Below are 23,539 nucleotides of genomic sequence, written 5' to 3'. Positions count from 1 at the left end.
CCATGCACCATGGAGGCATGGACCTGGTCCGTTGCACGAGGCTGCCTGAGGCTAATTCTGGCCCCACTGCCCGCCCAGTCAGTCCGGTGCGCCACCGGACCCTCACTGTAGACAGTCTGGTGCGCCCAAACAAGATGTAGTGAGTCCTTTCTTCTCCAATCTTTCTCCATTCGACTTGAACTCTTTGGAGGACTTTACTGTGTCTTAGATAAACATAATTATAGCATTATACATATGACTAAGTCCCAAAAAGTTACCTCTTTCTCGGTCTCCCCTAGATTTTTTGTTTCTTCTCACACAGGGCTCGGAACAACACTTTCTTCGCAAACAAGGTTAGAGAGCAAACCAAAGTGCCATATGCATAGTAAAAGGTGTATGCAACATAGTTAAACACTCAGACCTTGCATACTTAACCTTTTCATCGTTTTGCTCCTTTTGGCCCAATTGAGGCCAAGTTTGGACTCCAAAACTCCAAGTCTCCATAACCTGATCATTATAGTCATCTATGAGCCCGAACACCCTGCAATGGTCACATAGAACATTTCCAAACACAAGAATGACCCAAACTTATAGTCAATGTGAACTTAGCTCTTTTGGGCCCCTTACAGGTTTTGACTTTGATACTTTTCCACTTTCTTGTCACCATGTCAAACTGTTTGAGCTAGGATCTTGAGCCTTATGACTTGAACCATAAATCCTAATTATTACCTCAATGGTTACAAGTCATGTCCTTATGTTGTGATCCTTGATGCACCAACTCTTCTTAGCTTGACCAACCTTAACTTATTGCAAGCCATCTTCTTCACCCCTAGCTTTAGGTACCATGGTCTTCTTGACCTTCTCCCATACACTCGGTTCCTCGAAGTTCTTCTTTCCTTCGTTCTCAGTTCGATTAGCTATCTCCAAGTTATGCACATCAAGTTCCACAAAGTTAGTGTTCATCCTTCAACTTCACTTATGATGTCCACAATCCATAGTGAACTTAGTTTATGTGGACCATCACTCTTGTCTCTATGTGTTGAATATTTTAGACTTTTCACTTAGGACCTGTTCAACACTTAACACCCTGTTTAGACCTTTAATTGTGTTGTCATCAAAAAATACCAAAACCCACAAGGGAGCTTTCAATCTCCCCCTTTTTGGTGATTGATGGCAACATAATTAAAGCTTACAAAAGATATAAAATTAAAGTACAATTTTGAATTTTAAGCTATAGAATGTTCCCCCTAAATATGTGCTTTCATAGAAATACTAACTTTGGCCTCAAATGCAAACTTGCACATACTTAGGCTAAAGTGCGAATCAATTCTACATCTTAGTATTCGTGGGGTGCATAGTGTCAAATATCAAAGCATGATGCTCATGACACACAAATGCACATAATCAAAGCTTTGCATAAATATCACAATATTAACATCAAAGCTTTGGAATAACTACACCATATGAACAATACAACTCATCGTATGAATATCTACCATCAAGATAAGCAATATGTACCATGTATATATCATTTCGACAAAGAGATACCAATTATCACCAAACTAACCAACTATCATCAAATCAAGGTAATGCTACAAAACTCCAGAGAGGATCTAGGTAAAAAAATAAATGTCACAAGTGTTTTACCTCACTTTGTACCTTTGCGTTGATAGCAGATGAAGACTCCTTTTAATGGCTTTGGATAGGAGATTCCCTTTGTGCATGATCCTCCATCTCAATCTACACTTGTAACTTAACCAATATGTAAGATACCAATGTGTGAGCCTTGAAGGTGTCATGTCTATAGCTTGCTCAAACATTTTTCCCACATGAGATTACATTATATCACTTCAAGCAAACTGTTAGTCTCAAATGACACAAGAAATATGTGCTCCCCATAAAGGTGTGCATCAAATAATTGAATGACTTGTCATATGCACATTCTAGCACTTAAGAAAGCTAAAGGGATGCAACACATATCTTGGTCAAGGCACACCAATGATTGAAAGAATCTATACCTACTCAAGAACATGCCTTCACAAAATAAATCACATAAACTCAAATATAAGCATGCTAAACACACAAGATGTTCTATATAAATGAATCCAAATGAAGTAAAACAAATCATCAAGCATCAATGAAACTTCTCAGCTCTAGTGCATATGAATACCAATTGAAAGGATTGATACCAAATTATAACAAAAGCACTTTTAAGCAGTATCAATACCAATTTAAAGGTGAAGGCACATCACATGCACAAGAGAAATTTATCCTAAGGATTGATATTTCTTCATCATATAGAAACAACATGCATCATAATGAAGAAACCAATTTAGTAACACCAATTGATGGAACTACTCATATAATACCAAATGAAGTGCATAGTTCCATACCTTTGCCTTTTTACCTCAGTATCACGAAGTCCACTCTTAAAGCATTTCTTCTTTTGCTTGTGCAGTTGTGCATGCCACTCCTTTAATCTCTACTTGACATAACTCATAGAGTGCATTAGTAACACAAGCAAAAGGATTTCTTGTTCTAGAGACCACAGGTTACTAAAACAAGGGACCCTCATAAATATGGACTAAACTATAAATCTCATGCTTGCAGAAGATGAATACCAATTGGCGCACACTCATACCAAATGCAAGTTGTGCCAAATATAAGATAACATGATTGATACCAAAAGAATTCCAGGTTTAGCCACATATATCAACATATCATAAGCCATGGTAGATACAAAAGACAGATTAATATAGAATCCACTAATCACAATCACATGACTAGATAAGCATGATAAGCACCATTTGAAGATTATGTCATGATTAAACTAATTTAAACATATAGATTGACAGAATGAACTAATTTAAAGAATATGCAATCTCATATTAAGAAGCACTCCAAAGACGAGTAAAATAGGATATACATGTGCTCAAGTGCATCAAGAATTTCCTACGTGTCTACTCAAAGCACTAACGAATTGAACATCATGCACTTAAAGTTACCGTCCTTTGGAGATTTCCATGTTGTAGGATCTTTTCTTCATGCTACATTAAAGTCCTTTATCCCTACAACTTGGCTTAACTTGAGATGAACATGGAGTTATGGATATAATAATATTCTCAACTTTAGGTCAGTGAATAACAATGAAACTGCTAACTTAAGTTTAGAATCTAAAATAACCATCTTAAGCCTTTCCAAATTCTCTAGTTCATCTTCGGGCACCTGTATGATCTAGTTTGCACATTTTGGTACCCATCTCGAGATGGGTCCACCAAGATTAGGTAAAAGTGCCTTGCATATCCAAATAGTATTTGTGCTAGGTCTAGGTAAAGTACTCATGGTTCTAGCACAAGTGTAATATTTGGGCCTCCTAAGCGAATGATAATGAAATGAATTTCTTGGCTTAGAAATTTGACCATTTTGACAAACCTTTTTAAGACTACCTTGTTCACCACATGTGTAGCAGAAGCGTCACTTAGCCTTGTATGACGCTTGCTGCTTGCTCTCTTCCTTGGTGATAGTCATCCTTGAAGATGTACGTTGTTGATTCTTCATGTGAGGAGATGAAGTGATAACATGATCATCCTTATTGCATCCAAAGCATCTCCTCACTCAATCCTCATTGTCCATGTGTGAACATGAGGCAATGAAGTGACCCTTCTTGTTGCATTTGAAGCACCTCCCTTTTCTCATCCTCTTTTTGCTCTTGGACGTCATAGAGATATTGTTAGTGCAAACATCATGAACACTTGAATTTTTGCCTTTGTCCTTGTTCATCTAATTTTCTTGCTTCCTTGTTGCTTTAGGAACATCCTTGTGTTGGAGTTTGGTGCATGCTGCAGTTTCTCCCTTCTCAAGCTTCTTCACCATGCATCCATGGATATCTTGAGGAGCTTGAGCATGATGTCTTCTCCTTAGTTGTTTTGCTTTCTTGTTGAGCCTCTTGTTCCTATCTTTATTTATGAGCATTTTCTTTTGAACCTGTGACTTGTTGCTCAATTGGAAATTGGCTTGTTTTGGAGCAACAAGGGTTAGCACATGGTATTATATCCTCTACATGAGCACATGTGCATTGATGAGGTTCATATGAATTAAAACTAGCAATAATAACCTCATGAGCAGTTTCTAACATGATATGGTCATCAAGTAATTTTTCATGAGAATAAGACAACATATCATATTTTTCACATATAGCTAGCTTTTCAAGTTTTAGATTCTCTATTTGTTCCTTGAGCATATCATTATCAAGTTTAACTTGAGCAATACAAGATAGATCATTCTCATTATTAATTTGCTCAATTTACATTGATTCGTACCGTTGGATCGAATCACCATGAGAGCACTTTAGCTCCTCATGGTCATTGGCCATCTTTTCAAGAAGCTCTTTAGTCTTGATGAGAGCCTCCTCCAGCTTGAGAAGCATCTTGCCTTGTTCACCATTTCTTCTCAACAATTTCATCAAGATCGCCTTGTCTACTTTGTTGAGATGGGTGTAGAATTGGTGATTCTTCTCTTGCTCCACATTCTTGGTCTCATTTTCCCCGTCATCATCATTAGCGAAAGCAAGCAAAGCAGTATGGGAAAATGTACCTTTTGGAGAGATGGATTCCTCGTTTGGTCACCATCGCTCTTTTTCTTCTTCCTTCAAAATGTTAGCACCACAAATACTAGAGGAAGGAGAAGCATCACATATGGACTCAAAATATTTCTCCTTAATTGTAGTCTATAAATCATGTGCATCAATGAACATCTCACTATCACTAGTCATCGCAACATAATATGCATCTCTAGTAAGAGTATGAACTAAGATGTTACAAGCATAATGATTTAAGGTCAAACATCTTAATTCTTCTTAGATGGTTTTCTACTAATTTTAGAAGGTAAAATACACTTATAAAAAATCTACTTTAAATCAGGATCAACACTCCTAAAAGCATTAAGAATAGAAGCAGACCAAGAAGCATAATTAGAACCATCACCAAGTAAAAGTTCTAGGATTATCTCCTATGACGACATCATCATCTCTGGATGGCTAAGCCCACAATAGAGAGCCTAGATCTTATACAAATTGAAAGTTCCATTTGCGGGTAACACAGATATGGATGTCGCCTAGAGCGGGGTGAATAGGCAAATAAAATATTACACTTAAAAGTTGAACTTTACTACTCTACTCAAAGCAATGTATGAAGCAGAATAAAGATTAGCTCGAGTAGATCGCAGCGGAATTATAGTACCTATCTCACAATAGCATGCACTTCATAAATAGCTTATACCAAGATGAGAGTAGAAGTGCAAATAACAAATCAAACCAGAAACAACACAGAGAGACAAAGACACAGAGATTTTATTTCGTGGTTCGGTCAAGCCTGAAATGCTTACCTATATACACGTTGGAGTTAGCCAACCTGGCTTGGAGTCTATTTCAACTCCTTCCTCTATTTGCTCAGATTCGTCACCAGGTGATAGATAGTCTTCCACTATATGTAGATGAGGATTATAGCAGGGCCACAACTATTTACAATGTATTGACAGAACTCCGGCAGAGTAACACTCCTTGCTCAAGATCTTGCTCACTCACAGCAACACCTCTCCTCTTCTCGTTTGGCTTATAACTGCACCAAACATCTGATTTATAGAGAATAACACAAGAGAGGGATAGACAGTTGTTCCATAATGAGTCTACACTTGTTTGTTGCTTAGATGTACTCCTTGAGGTTGTGGAGGGGCCTTTTTATAACCCACATGCCCTTGTAATCGTTGCTAATTAAATGGAGAAGGTGATCTGCGTTAGGGGCACTGAACTGGTCCTATGCACCACTAGATCTGGTTCCTTAGTCCCTAGTCCAGGATCGTGATTGGAAACTTCCTTTGCTGACTGGCACCGGACTGGACCAGTGCACCTTCGAACCGAGTGCCATGTCAGCTAGTCATTAGGCTAGCAACGACTCTAGGAACTAGCAGTTACTAGGCAGTTCGGTTCGCCACTGGACCAGCACTGTCGAAGGTCCGATGAATTATAAAATATATTTCCCGAGATCGGCATGTTCACATACGGACCCAGTCGGTGCACTACGGACTTGGTCCGATGCACTAGGTTGCCCAAGGCCAAGTCTAGCCCCACTGCCCAGCCAGTTTGGTGCGCCATTGGACCCTCACTATAAACGGTCTGGTGCGCCCATACATGTTGCAGTGAGTCCTTCTTCTCCAATATTTCTCCATTCTACTTGAACTCTTTGGAGGACTTTCATGTGACTTAGACAAACATAATTAGAGCATAATACAATTGACTAAGTCCTAGAAAGTTACCTCTTTCTCAACCTCTCCCCAAATTTTCTGTTTCTCCTCTAACAGGGCTCGAAATGACACTTTCTCTACAAACAAGGTTAGAGAGCAAACCAAACTGACATATGCATAGTAAAAGGTGTATGCAACATAGTTAAACACTCAAACTTTGCACACTTAATATTTTCGTTGTTTTGCTCCTTTTGGTCTGATTAAAGTTGGGGTTAGACTCCAAAACTCCAAGTCTCCATTACTTGATCATCATAGCCATCTATGAGCTCCAGCACCCTGCAATGGTCACATAGAACATTTCAAAATACAATATGACTCAAACTAAAAGCCAAAGTGAACTTATATCTTTTGGGTCCCTTCTAGGTTCCGACTTAGATACTTTTCCACTTTCTTGTGACCATGTCAAACAGTTTGAGCTAGGATCTTGATCCTTATGACTTGAACCATAATTCCTAAGAATTACTTCAATGGTTCCAACTCATGTCCTTATGTTGTGACCTTCGATGCACCAACTCTTCTCAACTTGACTAACCTTGACTTCTTGCAAGCCATTTTCTTCACCCCGGGCTTTAGGTACCTCGGTCTTCTTGACATTCTCTTGTGCACTCGATTCCTCGAAGTTCTTCTTGCCTTCATCCTCAATTCAATCAGTTGTCTCCAAGTTATACACACCAAGTTCCATATAGTCAGTGATCATCCTTCAACTTCACTTGTGATGTCCACAATCCATACTGCACTCAACTTATGTGGACCATCACCGTCACTCTTGTCTGTATGTGTTGAATCTTTTAGACTTTTCACTTAAGACCTGTTCAACACTTAACACCCTAGTTAGACCTTTAATTGTGTTGTCATGCAATACACCAAAACTCACAAGGGAGCTTTCAAGATGACATATTCTTCATGGTTGACATTTGTGGAAAAAATAAATGGTTCCAACAAATGTGGAGGACCGAAAATTTACTAAAACTCAAGAGTCACAATGAAATGATGTTGAATGTGCATTTGGAGTGTTGTAGGTTTGCTTTGCCATTATTCACGGCGCATCATAGTTTTGGGATGAAGCCACACTTCGTGACATTATGATGACGTGTGTAATCATGCATAACATGATAATTAAATATCAAAGGGATGACGATTGTGTATAAGAGTTATAGACAACAACGATGCCGATGTCACGGATGTGATTTCACGAGCAGGAACATCAAATTTTACATCCTTTTATCCAACTGTGTGAAGAAATCGATGACTCACATTCACCATCAACTCTAGGGAAACCTAGTTGAACATCTATTGGAGCAGGAAGGGCAAAGGAACTGCCAACCATAATTTATTTTCTTCTGTGTTTAGATCATGTTAATCATTTTGTTAAGCCAATGTATGTTCATATGACATCATTCTCAGATATATAAGGGAACCTTTTCACACAACATCATTGTTGAGCTCACATTGTTCATATGATAGTTTATTTGCTGAAATAGGACCACACCATTTGTTTGAGGGTGTATTTGGTTTTTCCATCTAAATCATTTTTATTTGATTGTTCTAGATAAAGTATGCACAAACATCCTTATCAGCTATGCTAAATAAGTTAACATCAATGCACAAAATTCTAAAATACATACTTGTAGTCACGAATCATCCACAAGGCATCAACGATGTTGTCCATTTAGTGTTGCACAGATGTGGATGCCGATGAAGCTTCAGGTCATGCAGGTGCTATGACACCAACATCCATGGGGCTTCGACGAATTGCTAAGGTGCATGATGGGCTCCAACAATCATACTTAGGACTACTTTCGACGCAAAGTGATAAGATTTTTGTGCCGGTCATCGATCCATCGCATTGGAATCCGAGGAAGGTGGGGCAAGATGAAGATGCGGAGCCACCGGGGTGGGGAGAAGGCAAAGAGCTATCGGCCCATCATTGAGAACGACAGGGGTGGGCAAAAGGCATGAGCTAGAGCTGAGAACGACGGTCGCGAGAAGGTGCCGGGCCAGGATAAGGCACAGAGTCGACACTGATAATGGCGGTCACGGGGAGAAGGCACGAGCAAGGAGAGCATGTGGGGCGATGCTAAGAAAGCCAGGGCGGCGGCTCTTGTGCGACATCGTGGATCGAGACCGACGGCGACAAGGAAAGATAAAATCGCTGCAGTGAAACTTCAATCTGTTTCGATTGCACTTGGGGCAGTGCCTATGTTTGCCACATATCTGGGACACTTTAGTTGCTGCCATATTTTTTAATAAATAAAATCTAAGATACGAAACTATTAGAACTGATTTTAGCTAAGCCATATATTTAAATATAGAACATCTATTTAAGACAATGTTAGAGACTCTAAGGGACTCTTTATTTTTTGACACACTATTTATCTTTCCATAAAGATTACATTCTATATGTAGTATCTCACTTCAACAAACTATCTATCTAGTTTGGCTAGTTAGGGAGGCAATTTAGAGAGTCGGTGAAAGTCGCCTAGAGGGGGTGAATAGGCGAAACCTGAAAATTATAAACTTTGAACACACACTTCACCCGGGGTTAGGGTTAGAAACAATTAATAATGAATACGGAGTGCGGAAGATAGTTCTTCTTGCTATGAGTTGCTCAATCAATACGGATAACTTTGGGAGCTAACTCAAATGGTTGTGAGCAAGAGAACTTTTAGAGAGAGGGGAGAGGGAAAAAACAAATCGAATGGTGAAGATCAACACAAATGAACACGGCGATTTGTTTCCCGAGGTTTGGTTCCAATGAACCTACTCCCAGTTGAGTAGGCCACAAAGACCGAGTCTTTTTTAACCCTTTCCCTCTCTCAATCGGTCACCTAGACCGGTTGAGTGCTTCTTTTTAATCTCAAGGGTCACTAAGACCCCGCAAGGATCACCACACACTTAGGTGTCTCTTGCTAGCTTTACAAGTCACTCAAGAGTTTAGAAAGAATTGAATAAAGCACAACCAAGCAACAAGAGCAACAAATAAAACACAAATCTCACTCTCTCAAGTTACTAATCACTATTGATCACTTGTCTTAATTATGGGACTTGGAGAGGATTGGAAGCTTTGAATGTGTCTTTGAAATGTATTTTTTGCTCTTGTATTGAGTGTGGAGAGTGGAAAGCTTGGATGCCTTGAATGGTGGTGGTTGGGGGTATTTATAGCCCCAACCACTATTCTAGTCGTTGGCTGGGCTTTCTGTCGATGGGCACACCGGACAGTCCGGTGCAACCTGACGTCGCTGACTGCTTCTGAACTTCTGACTGTTTCTGACCCGTGGCAGTCGCGTGGCGGTCGACCGTTGGCGAAGATGACCATTGGCCGTGGGCTCACCGGACAGTCCGGTGCACACCGGACAGTCCGATGAATTTTAGCTGTGGAGCTCTGAGTTTTCTCGAGAGCGGCCAGTTTGTTAGGCGTTCCAGCCTGGGCACCGGATAGTCTGGTGCAATCCTGTTTCACCCTGTATTTATAGAATTGGCTAAGGGTCCTTTTCCTTATAGATGAACTTTATGTACCTGAGAAAAGATCAACTAGTTAAAGTAGTTAGCTCATAAGATTTGTGATTGTCATCAAACACCAAAATCGATTATAGGAAATGTTTGAAGCCATTTCCCTTTCAGTCGGATAGCTTGACGAGTTAGATGCTTAATCTTCTGGAGAGTTATTTTGCAGTTGAGTAGCTAAAAATTTAACTTAACAGATCATTTTGTCTAATTTTTTTAGATACTCTACGCACCCATTATTTAAGGTCTCGGGATAATCCCGGCCTTGTCTCTGTCCATGCACCTCAAAGTTTATGAGGCAGATGGTTCCAAACGGAAGACAATACAATAATATCTTGACGACTAATGTACAACGACAAAATGAACACAAATCTATAATTTTGGATGCTGAGAATTTAAAGTCAGTCTTGTTTTTTCTCCAGTTGTCGAATTTGTGTACATGGCTATAAGATTTAGAAACATATCAGATACACATGGTACACATATTAAATTGTAACAATTTATTTTAGATCCAATAGTGTTGACGCCTTTTTGGAGGCGCCAATTACTCAAGAGAACCGGCGGCGGTGCTCTCTGCACAGGGGCGGACGGTCCGCGCGCGGGGGCCGGACGGTCCGTGGCCTGGTGCGAGGCGGCGGTGCTTTCTGGTCAGGCGCGGACGGTCCGCGGCACAGGGCCGGACGGTCCGCGACCTGGTGCAGGAACTCGAGTTCCCTGCCTGACGGCCGGACGGTCCGCGCCCTAGGGTCGGACGGTCCGCGCGTGCGCAGGGGCGGCGGAAGACCGCCGACGGCGCCTGGATCTCGCTCCCGGGAGGGACCCCGTCGGGGAGGAGAGATCCTAGGTGGTGTCTAGGCTCGGGCCGGCCGACCTAGACTCCTCTAATCGACGTAGAGTCGAAGAGAGACGAAGAATTTGGGGATCGAGAGGCTAAACCTAAACTAGACTAGAACTACTCCTAGGATAAAATGCGAAATAGAAGTTGTATTGATTCGATTGTTGATTACAAATCGGCCGTAGACCTCTCTATTTATAGAGGAGGGGGGCTGGACCCTTTACACAACTGATTCCGAGCTAATCCCGCGAATATAGCTAACAACCGCAGCACAAAACTCGGAACCCTAATCTGCTCTACGCACACGTGGATCGTCCGGCCCACAGGCGCGGACCGTCCGGACCGCGGACCGTCCGGCCTCAGGGCCGGACAGTCCGCCGGCTCATTTCTGGTTCGAACATATGCCCCCTGCCTTTTGGTGGAGCTGGGCAAACCAAAAGCAACTAACTCGATGTGATCACATCGGTTTTCTTAGGCATCTTGCCACATACTAGGATGGTACTGTTTGAGGAAACGCCCATTCAAAGCCTTAGGTAAATCCTTGCCTTGTAATGTTTGTAGTAAATAAGCGTTACCAGACATCACCTGTTTCACTTTATAAGGACCCTCCCAGCTTGGCGACCATTTCCCGAACTTTCGGTCTTTATTCCTTAGAGGCAGAATGGTCTTCCACACCAAGTCTCCTACTTGAAATGATTTTGCTTTGACCTTCTTGTTGTAGGCCCTGGCTACCATGATCTTGTCCTTTTCTATTGCTCCCAAAGCTATCATCCTCTTGTCGGTCACCTCATCAATATTATCCATCATTGAATTATAATAATCAGTAGCAGTTAGATCATTTTGTCTGGCAAACCTGACAGCATTCAAACTTATTTCCACAGGTAACACTGCTTCCTGCCCATAGACAAGCTCAAAAGGAGATACTTTAGTAGCACTATGTTTAGATATTCTATGAGCCCATAAAGCTTCAGACAAAATCTTATGCCAATGTTTAGGATTATCAGATACCTTCTTCTTTATCAAATTAATCAACGTCCTATTAATAGACTCGGCCTGTCCATTGGCCTGAGCATAATATGGAGACGAATTAAGCAGCTTCATTTTGTATAATTCAGCAAATTCACGTACCTCCTTTGACATAAAAGAAGTACCTTGATCTGTAGTCAAGGTCTGGGAATGCTGAATCTATGAATAATATGCTCAGTTATGAACTCAATTACCTCCTTGTGCGTCATGTTCTTTAGAGCAACGGCTTCAGTCCATTTGGTGAAATAGTCAGTGGCAACTAACACAAACCGATGCCCCTTTGATGATGAAGGATGAATTTCTCCAATAAAGTCTAATCCCCATCCTCTGAACGGCCAAGGCTTGATGATAGGATGTAATTCGGCTGCAGGGACCAACTGTAGGTCGCCGAATTTTTGACACACTTGGCACCCCTTGTAGTACTTGAAACAATCAGCTATCATACTAGGCCAATAAAAACCAGACCTTCGCAACAACCACTTCATCTTTGGAGCTGATTGATGGGTACCACAAATTCCTTCATGCACTTCGGCCATGGCTAATATAGCATCATCTAGGCCCAAGCACTTAAGCAGGACATCATTAACTGTTCGACGGTAAAGTTCATCACTCATCAAAACATACTTGAAAGCTGTTCGCCGAATGTTCTTATCTGTCCTGATATTGGGATTTTGCAAATAATTAAGTATAGGTGTCCTCCAATCACTTGCATCGGCTTCATTGTCAGCCGAATCGATTAAGAGAACATTTCTGGTAACCTCGAACGGTCCGGCGTCATCACGCGGACGGTCCGCGACCTGGGAATTTGGCTCTGCACTGGTTATCAGATTTTCAGTTTTGTGAAATTTCCCTCTCTTTATCCGATAACCTGATGCATCTTGTGCCAAATCGTTAGCTCTATGATTCTCAACTCTAGAGATATGTTGAATACTGAATTCGTCAAAAGAATGGATTATGCTCCAACAATTCTCAAGATAACTATTTAGAGTACCATCAAGACATTGATATTCTTCTAACACTTGTTGGACAACCAGCTGAGAATCAACAAATACCTTCACATGTTTTACTCCCATACCATTTAAAAGTTCTAAACCGAATAGGAGGGCCTCATATTCAGCTTGATTATTAGTGCAATAAGTTTTCAATCGGCTAGAGAAGTCAAAGGAGACATTACTTGGTGAAACAAGCACAATGCCAATTCCTTGCCCTTCATTGCAAACCGATCCATCAAAATATAAAGTCCAAGGAGTAATAGTGAGGTATGACATGTCTAGTTCATGAATATCATTAACCCGATGTTCTACAATAAAATCCGCTACGACTTGGCCTTTCATAGATTTCAATGATTCATAAGCCAAGTCATATTCTATGAGTGCATAAGCCCACTTACCAATTCTACCACTCATAATTGGGTTATGCAACATGTATTTGATTACATCGGCTTGACCAGAAACAGTGCAATGACTAGACAGTAAATAACATCTACATTTGGTGCATGCATAAAACAAGCACAAGCATAACTTTTCAATAAAAGTGTACCTTGTTTCAGCATCCACCAACCTTCGGCTTAGATATGTCACCACATGCTCCTTCTCCTCAATTTCTTGTGTCAGAACAGCCCCAATAACCTTGTCTTCAGCTGCAATGTATAATCTGAATGGTGCTCCTACTTGTGGTGCTTTTAACACGGGAGCCGAAGACAAGTATTTTTTAATGAGATCAAATGCTTCCTGCTGCTCTGCCCCCCAAGTGAATTCAGCATCGTTCTTAAGCCGAAGGATAGGGGTGAAGGCATCAATCTTCCCGGCTAGGTTAGAAATAAACCTTCGTAAATAATTCACCTTGCCGAGAAACCTCTGTACTTCGACCTTACAAGTCGGAGGCCCCACATTCCGAATAGACTTGATTCGGTCAGGGTCTATTTCTATACCATGTTCATGGATGACAAATCCTAAAAACTTACCAGCCGACACTCCAAAAGCACATTTACGTGGGTTCATTTTTAAACCATACCGACGCATTTTATCAAAGGCTTTGCGCAAATCAGCTATATGAGAACTAAACTCAGCCGATTTGACTACAATATCATCAATGTAGACTTCCACAGTGTTTCCTAACAACTCATGGAAGATCAAATTCATAGCCCTCTGATAAGTAGCACCAGCATTTTTCAGACCAAATGTCATGACAACCCACTCAAATAAACCAATGAAGCCTGGACATATAAAGGCCATTTTAGACGCATCTTCTTCGGCCATGAAAATCTGATTATATCCGGCATTACCATCAAGGAAGCTAATAATTCTATTTCCAGATGCATTATTGATTAATGTGTCGGCTATGGGCATGGGATATTCGTCTTTAGGAGTTGCTCTATTTAAATTGCGAAAATCAATGCATACCCTAAGTTTACCTGTCTCCTTCTTCTCCACCGGCACAATATTGGAGACCCACTCTGCGTATCTGCAAGGTCTGATAAAATCAGCTTCTAGCAGCCGGTGGATTTCGTCCTTGATACGTGGGAGAAGATCTGGACGAAATGTTCTAGCTCTTTGCTTGAAAGGTCTGAAACCAGATTTAATAGGCAGCCGATGTTCTACGATCTCTCGGCTTAATCCAGGCATCTCAGTATAATTCCAAGCAAAGCAATCTGAATATTCCTTCAATAGACCGATCATCTCATTCCTAGAATCGGTCTCCAGGGTCTTGTTTACAAAAGTCGGCCTTGGAGTTTTACCATCTCCTATGTCAATCTCCTCCAAAGGATCGGCCGATGTAAACCCCTGTCCTAGTTTATCAAGATCTCTGAATTCCTCTATCATGTCCCCCACAGAGGAATCAGATGATCTTTGTGTGATGGCGGACTTTCCGGTCTCGGGGACCGGATCATCCGTAACACTGTCTTTTCGCTGTGGTAGATGTTCGGTCTTAAAGTCCAAACTCTTTCGTGAAAGACCAGACCATCCGGCCTTGGCGGCCGAACTGTCCATGACCAAAGACTCATGAACTTTGTGTGTATTCATCATTTAAACTTTATTTAGGATTTAGTCGATTCTCCATCGGCTCTAGCATTACAGGAATGAAACCTTTCTTATCTATACTTATGAATTGATAATCAGAAAAATCTACTCCTGTGAGACATGTAGCAGTCTCATAAGTCCAGAGTACAGGGGCATCGGCCACAGCGATGCAGGCCGATACATCAGCATGTACTTGTTCTATGTCATCTCCTACCCATTGTATTAGCATTTGATGTAATGTAGAAGGTATACATTGATTGGCGTGAATCCAATCTCTGCCTAGAATTAAACTGTAATTTCCTTCTACATCAGCGACGAAGAATGCAGCAGCAAGGGTCTTAGTCCCGATGGTTAATTCAACGGACGTGACTCCCCTGGCTTTGATCGAACTATCAGTTCCAACACCGCTGAGGGTCATGTTGGTCTTGACAAGTTCGTCATCTTGTTTACCTAATTTTCTGTATAATGAATAAGGCATTAGATTTACAGCCGCCCCTCCGTCTACCAACATCTTAGCAATCGGTATCCCATCAATGTGACCGCGCACGAAGAGCGGCTTTAAATGATTTACCGATTCCTTTGGTTTAGTAAAGGCGGCTTCTTTAGGACCAAAATCAAACTGGGCAACAACAGGTTCATCATCGCCGATGATAGTACAATCGGCAGAAAATGTAATAATATTTACATCCATACCTGGGCGTTCTGGAGAGGCCTCGTAGTCGACCAGGTCTTCTCCCAGCAAGTCGTCCTCTTCCATTGATGTTGTCGTGTCGTTGGAGGCCTCCTGGTGAACGGCGGACGGTCCGCACGCGGGGGCCGGACGGTCCGCGCCTGGTGCAGGTTGTCCAGAGGCTTCCTGGTGAACGGCGGACGGTCCGTGCTCGGGGACCGGACGGTCCGCGCCTGGTGCAGGTTGACTTTCTATTTCTGTGGCCGTTTGTTTTTTCTCAACGGCCTTCGGTCTCCATTTCTTTTGCGGTGGCGGGTATAGCGGATGTGTGTCATTAAATGTCTTTTCCGCCTCCTTCTCCTGGCTCTCCTTTGCTCTTAGGCGCTGTAATTTTCTCTTTTGGGATCGTGTCAATCCCCCTGGGCACCATCGAGGCATGGAGTATTTTGGATCGGCTGTTTTGATGGTAGCCGTATCCTTTTCGGTTGTGTTGGCCGATTCGCCGAAAATCATCGGCCCTTTATTGTCTCCCTGTATGACAACATCTGCGGTGCCTATTTTGATGCTATCCTTTTTTGTTGTTCTTTGAGTTGCTATAGTCATATGCCCCCCTGCCGGATTGGTCGGCCTAGGAGGCCGAGTAGTCCGGCAATCTTGTTGGGCATGTGCCTGGTGACCGGATTGAGTAGTGCTCAATCGGTCTTGTACTGGTGGCGTCAACCTGTCAAAAACAGATGTTTGGGGTGCCCCCCAGGCGGGGTACTGTGGCATCCCAAATGGATATGGTGGCATGCCCCACATTTGATTTGGGACATACGGCGGAGGTAAATATGTGTATGGATATGGCATAGGTGGATATGGAGGTGGAGGTGTCCATGCAGGTATGTTAGGTCTCACTTGTACAGTATGACCTTTCATTTCTTTCGATTGCTGGGGTGGTCCAATCGGCCTGACCTGACGCTGCTCATGAATGGGTGAGCGGGGTCGCTTTGCTGGCCGGTCACTGGGGCCGGCCTTCTTTTTTACGTATTTAGACAATAATTTATCAAAAGTTGGGCCGGCTTTAACCAACCGACCAGCTGCCTTGAATGTATTTGTTTTCCACGTACATATCTCTGGTCGTCGTGGTTTGAAAGTACGTGGACGTTGTGAGTCCTGAGTACAGCCGGACCGTCCGACGGAGCTCTCCGGACCGTCCGGTGGGGTCCCGGACCGTCCGCGCCTACGTGCCGGACCGTCCGGGATACGCAGCACGGGTTCCTGTATCCGTTTCCCTGTCTGCGCTTGCCCCCCAGTACTGGAGGCTGTGATGGTTACTTTTAGGGTCTCCCCTCCATCGGGAGTCTTCTCAGCTATCACTTTCCTGCAAGAAACTTTATGATCCTCATCGGCCCTTTTAGAATCGCCGATGACTATCTCTTTGCCTTTATCGGCCGTGTTTGGCCGAACCAGGACTTTCTTGCCATCAAAGTCGATCACGTTCATCGGAAAGGGCTCTGTATCCACCTGCATTTCCTGAAATTTCAATCGTCCCTCGTTAATGGCCGATTGAATCTGTCGACTGAATACATTACAATCATTAGTGGCATGAGAAAATGAGTTATGCCACTTGCAGTATGCACGACGTTTTAGCTCGTCAGCGGATGGAACAGTGTGATTTATTTTAATATTGCCATTTTTAAGTAACTCATCAAATATTTTATCACATTTACCAACATTAAATGTAAACTTTACCTCCTCTTGGCGTTTCTTTTGAACCGGCTGTAAGGAAGCACAAGCCGAAGATTTGGCCTGCTTTGGCCAAACCATTTCAGCAGCGTACACTTCTGCTGATTCGTCATCTGAGCTACTTTGGTCGCATTCTACTATGTGTACGTTGTGACGCATTGTTTTAGCAGTTTCTTTGCTCCGGCTTTCACAAGCCAAAGCTCTCTGGTGTAACTGTGCTAGTGTAAAAAATTGGATGCATTCTAATCTTTCTTTTAAATAATATCGTAGACCATTAAAGGCTAATCCTAATAGCTGTTTTTCTGCTAAATGAATTTGAAAGCATCGGTTTCTTGTATCTCGGAATCTCCGGATGTAATCATTAACCGATTCATCTTTTGTCTGTCGCAACGACACTAAATCTACCGAATCCAATTCATAGTCACCAGAGAAAAAATGATCATGAAATTTTTGTTCTAGATCCCCCCATGATGAAATGGAATTAGGAGGTAAAGTGGCATACCATGCAAACGCGGTTCCTGTTAGCGATAATGAAAATAAACGTACGCGAAATGCCTCTGTGTCGGCCAATTCTCCCAATTGTGCTAAGAACTGGCCTATATGTTCGCGTGTGTTTTTCCCTTGATCACCCGAAAATTTTGCGAATTTGGGTATCCTGGTTCCCTGTGGGTATGGGTGGTGATCAAATCGGCTGTCATAAGGTTTCCGATATGATTGCCCCCCAGGGACCATGCTTACTCCGAGCTTATCTCGGAACGCCCCGGCTATTTCTTCCCTTACTATATCAATGGCAGCCGGTGCGAGACCACCGGCTCTCTGGTCAAACATAGGTGGGGTTGGCTGGATATTAGCATGTTGTCTTTCCCCCCATTGGTTTGAATTACGTGGTGCATTTTCATTTGCCCTATATGGGTCATAGGTTTGATCGTTTCTTTCCGGCCTCCTGGGTGGGGCCGGAAAGCTTTCCTGGGCTCTGGATCTTGAATTAATGGGTTGATGCATTGTATAGTGCGATGGGAAGTGCTGCTGGAACGGGTGAGGATTCCGGCAACAATCCTCCTCAAAAAGGTCATGTGCGGACTGTCCGGACATTGGCCCGGACCGTCCGTGATTATGTGCGGACCGTCCGTTGTTGTACGCGGACGGTCCGACTGGGTAGTTTAGATTCTGTGTCGTGTGTGGTGGTTCGGGCGCATATCTAGGTAACTCATTAAAAATCGGCCCGACTGTTGTTGGTCCGGACGGTCCGCGCTCACGTGCGGACGGTCCGGGCATGTGCAGATCGGCTGATTTGCTGCCGATTTGCGGTTGCTCAGGGTATGTGTCCATCGGCATCCCATAAAGGGGTTGTGACTGGTCGTGACAACCTGTAGCCGATGTGTTACGCGTGTTACCTCCTAACTCAACCTCGTGCGAAGGAAAATTTGTGATACTAGATTTATCAAATGCACGTACTAGTCTCTTAAGATCGCTTTACATACCCCCTATGATGTTCTGCATTTGTTCACGCTGATCTTCTACATAATTTCTAAGAGATTGCAGATCGTTGGTATTACTTACATTGGGGATATCTGGCGTGGGTTGGAGCGCAGCTGGATCCGTCGCCCGATGTCGGACGACCTTGTTGTTCCTGTCCACTTTGAAGTTGGCCAAGAACTTTGCTTTCGCCTCCTGGATCATCCGCTCCTTGTGCTCCTCGAACTGGAGCTGCTCGTCAGTCGGCAAGGTCTCCCAAGTCGGCTCTATGATGTTGCTTGGAGAAATATCAGAGCTATCCCTTGAACCGGCCATTGAGGGCCGATTTGATGAGCTTAGATGTGTTGTCCCCAGCGGAGTCGCCAAAAAGTATGTTGACGCCTTTTTGGAGGCGCCAATTACTCAAGAGAACCGGCGGCGGTGCTCTCTGCACAGGGGCGGACGGTCCGCGCGCGGGGGCCGGACGGTCCGCGGCCTGGTGCGAGGCGGTGGTGCTTTCTGGTCAGGCGCAGACGGTCCGCGGCACAGGGCCGGACGGTCCGCGACCTGGTGCAGGAACTCGAGTTCCCTGCCTGACGGCCGGACGGTCCGCGCGTGCGCAGGGGCGGCGGAAGACCGCCGACGGCGCCTGGATCTCGCTCCCGGGAGGGACCCCGTCGGGGAGGAGAGATCCTAGGTGGTGTCTAGGCTCGGGCCGGCCGACCTAGACTCCTCTAATCGACGTAGAGTCGAAGAGAGACGAAGAATTTGGGGATCGAGAGGCTAAACCTAAACTAGACTAGAACTACTCCTAGGATAAAATGCGAAATAGAAGTTGTATTGATTCGATTGTTGATTACAAATCGGCCGTAGACCTCTCTATTTATAGAGGAGGGGGGCTGGACCCTTTACACAACTGATTTCGAGCTAATCCCGCGAATATAGCTAACAACCGCAGCACAAAACTCGGAACCCTAATCTGCTCTACGCACGCGCGGACCGTCCGGCCCACAGGCGCGGACCGTCCGGACCGCGGACCGTCCGGCCTCAGGGCCGGACAGTCCGCCGGCTCATTTCTGGTTCGAACAAATAGTATCACATCTTTCGCTTCGTGCGCGTATCAAGGTAAAAACAGTAGAGAGCAATAGTGCAAGGTTGTCCTTTCTAAAATATATAGAATAACAAAAAAACATTAGATCTAGTATAGATTTATGTGTCTTAAAGGCTTATGCCTGATATGTTAAACAGGTTTTGTCACGACAACCAGGCAAGGAACTCGGCTTGTGGAGGTAGGAAATCGAACAAAGTAAGGTTAAACATGAGAGTTTATGTAAGCTGCGACTAAATCATTGGTGTATAATTTTAGGCAGTACTATAAGTTGCCCTTATTCTGAGATCTTACGGTCTGTTTGGTTGGCTTCTCTCCGTAGCCTCGTTGCGTGAGCCAGGCCGGAGATGTGACCAATTTGCTCATATCCATAGAGCCTGACCCAGGGTGCTTTGAGTGTTGTACAAGCCTAGCTCCACGTCAGTACGCAGGCAACCAAACACACATCGCACGCGCAGAGCCTGATTGAGAACAACCAAATAGCGACTCATTCCATCCCACGATGCAAGCACCATCAAATACAGGCAACCAAATGCACCGGCGGTCGCGGGGAGAAGGCACGAGCAAGGAGAGCATGCGGGGTGATGTTGAGAAAGCTCGAGGCGACAACTTTTGTGCGGCGTGGTGGATCGAAGCCAACGGCGACAAGGAAAGATAAAATTGCTTCCGTAAAACTTCAATCTGTTTCGATCGCACTTGGGGCAGTGCCTATATTTCTCGCATATCTGGGACACTTTAGTTGCTGCCATATTTGTCGGCGTTTCGACCCCGGGGGGGTCCCTGGACCGACGAGTAAATTGTCGCTGCGTGTCCCAGCCCAGATGGGTCGGCGCGAGACGGAACACAAGGGGGAAAAGGGAACCGCGGCTCGTGTTGTCCTGCACCCAGGGCGGATGCGCTTGCAGTAGGGGGTTACAAGCGTTCGCGAGGGAGAGAGAGAGAGCCTATCCGTCAGCCCGTCCTCCCGCGCGGCCACCTTCTCGTACGAGGGCCCTGGACCTTCCTTTTATAGATGTAAGGAGAAGGCCCAGGTGTACAATGGGGGGTGTAGCAATGTGCTAACGTGTCTAGCAGAGAGGAGCCAGAGCCCTATGTACATGCCGACGTGGCTGTCAGAGAGGTGTTGGTGCCCTGTTCATGTGATGTCGTGGCCGTCGGAGGAGCGCTCGAGCCCTGTAGAAGCACAGCTGTCAGGGCTGTCGGGTCCTTGCTGACGTCTCCTTGCTTCCGTAGGGGGCTGAGAACCGTCGTCGTCATGGAGCACGCGGGGTGCCATCATTACTTGTTTACCGGGGCGAGCCAGATGGGACGCCGGTCTTGTCCCCGTAGCCTGAGCTAGCTAGGGGTAGGGTAATGATGCACCCCCCCTGTAACGTGGTCGATCCGAGCCCAAGGTCGGGCGAGGCGGTGACTCCTCCAAGGTCGAGGCTGAGTCCGAGCCCTAGGGTTGGGCGAGGCGGAGGCCATCTTCTGAGGTCGAGGCTGAGTCCGAGCCCTGGGGTCGGGCGAGGCGGAGGCCGTCTTTCGAGGTCGAGGCTGAGTCTGAGCCCTGGGGTCGGGCGAGGCGGAGATCGTCTTCCGGGGTCGAGGTTGAGTCCGAGCCCTGGGGTCGGGCGAGGCGGAGACCGTCTTCCGAGGTCGAGGCAGAGGCCGAGCCCTGGGGTCGGGCGAGGTGGAGACCGTCTTTCGAGGTCGAGGCGGAGGCCGAGCTCTGGGGTCGGGCGAGGCGGAGCTTCCTATGGCGCCTGAGGCTGGACTTGGCTGCTGTCAGCCTCACCCTAGCGGGTGGCACAGCAGTCGGAGCAGGGCAGGCGGCGCTGTTTTCCTGTCAGGTCAGTCAGTGGAGGGGTGAAGTGACTGCGGTCACTTCGGCCCTGTCGACTGAGGAACGCGCGTCAGGATAAGGTGTCAGGCGATCCTTGCATTGAATGCTCCTGCGATACGGTCGGTTGACGAGGCGATCTGGCCAAGGTTGCTTCACTGCGAAGCCTGCCCGAGCTGGGCCTCGGGCGAGTCGAAGGTGTGCCCGTTGCTTGAGGAGGCCCTCGGGCGAGGCGTGAATCCACCTGGGTCTACTGTTCCTGCCCGAGGCTAGGCTCGGGCGAGGCGAGATCGTGTCCCTAGAGTGGACGGAGCTTTGACCTGTATTGCACCCATCAGGCCTTTGCAGCTTGTGCTGATGGTGGTTACCAGCCGAGTTTAGGAGTCTTAGGGGTACCCCTAATTATGGTCCCCGACAGTAGCCCCCGAGCCTCAAAGGGAGTGTTGGTACTCGCTTGGAGGCTTTATCGCACTTTTTTGCAAGGGGACCGGCCTCTCTCTGTTGCATTTTGTTCCGGTGGGTGCGCGCGAGCGCACCCGCCGGGTGTAGCCACCAAGGCCTCAGAGGAGTGGTTTGACTCCTCCGAGGTCTTAGTGCCTTTCGTGATGCCTCGACTGGTCTGGTTGTTCCCTCATGCGATCTGATCGTAGCCCGGGTGCATGGTCAGGTTCCGAGTCCTCGGGCTGGTATGTTGACGCTGTCAACGGTTTGGCCGGAGCCGGGTTTGCGAGAGCAGCCCCGAGCCTCCGCACAGAGCGAGGGGACGGTCAAGGACTGACTCGGCTTTTATCATACGCCCCTTCATCGCCTTTCCGCAAGGAGGAGGGGGAAAGCGCCATGTTGCCCTCGGAGGGCGCCGAACATGGTGTCTCTAGTGAGTTGCTAACGGGTGATTCGAGTGGACGTACGTGCCCCGTTCGATAAGGGTCGGCTAGTGGCCCAGAGGCGCGCTCCAAAAGTACCTGCAGGTTATTTGCCGGACCCGGTCCCGTTTGATAGGGTCCGAGGGCTCGATGCCTCCCTCTGATGGGATTCCGTTACAGAATCGCTCCTGCTGGTCTCGGAAATGTCCTAGGGTACCTCGGGAGCGTAGCCCGAGCCTCGGCCATGTATCGGACGTACCTAGAGTCATCCCTCACACTGCGTGTTCTGAGGCGGTTGTCGAACCCTTCGGGGGGCCAGCCTTCGAACCCCTGATCAGTAGTGGGCGCGGAGCCCGAGTGGCCTGAGGCGGCTGTCGAACCCTTCCGAGGGGCCAGCCTTCGAACCTCTGACCAGTAGTGGGCGCGGAGCCCGAGTGCTCTAAGGCGTCTGTCGAACCCTTTCGAGGGGCCAGCCTTCGAACCTCTGATCAGTAGTGGGCGCGGAGCCCGAGTGCTCTGGGGTGGCTGTCGAACCCTTCCGAGGGGCCAGCCTTCGAACCCCTGATCAGTAGGAGGGCTTGGGGCCCGCTTCCTTCGTGGAGAAGGATCCCTTTCGGAGTATCCCCTTTCCCGGTCCCTGTAGCAAGAGAGAGAAAGGGGAAGAGGAAAAGGATACGAAATTGAACGATGTGGCACACCTTTTTTGATGCGGTCATCATGGCGGAGGTGAAGCGTCGCCCGCTTCGCCTGCCAAAGGTGTCGCCTGCCCTGCCGCGGAGTTAATGCGACGGGACGAGTGGTTCGCGGGGCAGCCGTTGCGCGAGCCGTTCGAGGAACGGAACACGGGCGCGTCGTCTTCACGCCGTGGGAGAGGGCTCCCCTGCTGCTCCTGGAGGGGACGTGAGCCTGCAGACGATTTGACTGCCGCTTCCGTCTGCCTGCTGCCGCCATTACTGCCGGCCCACTTTTGGCTATATCGACCGTCGCGCCTTCTCCCGCGGCTAACTGACCTGTGACCGATGTGCTTGGTTGGTACTATTGGGCCATGCGCAGGGTTGCCTCGAGTCGCGGCACCGGCTCCGCAGTCGAGAAGGCGCGTCATTGGCGTAAGTGGCGGTGCAGTTTTTCGCACGTAGTAATCGGCTCGTCGGTTACATGGCGTGTGGGCCTGGGCCGCCACGCTGGATGCGTCGAAGTCGAAAGGGTGCATCTCCGTGGTGCAGTTGCATGCC

Source organism: Zea mays, chromosome 5 (assembly GCF_902167145.1).
Source record: "Zea mays cultivar B73 chromosome 5, Zm-B73-REFERENCE-NAM-5.0, whole genome shotgun sequence".
Classification (NCBI taxonomy): domain Eukaryota; kingdom Viridiplantae; phylum Streptophyta; class Magnoliopsida; order Poales; family Poaceae; genus Zea; species Zea mays.
This window is presented reverse-complemented; position numbering follows the sequence as displayed.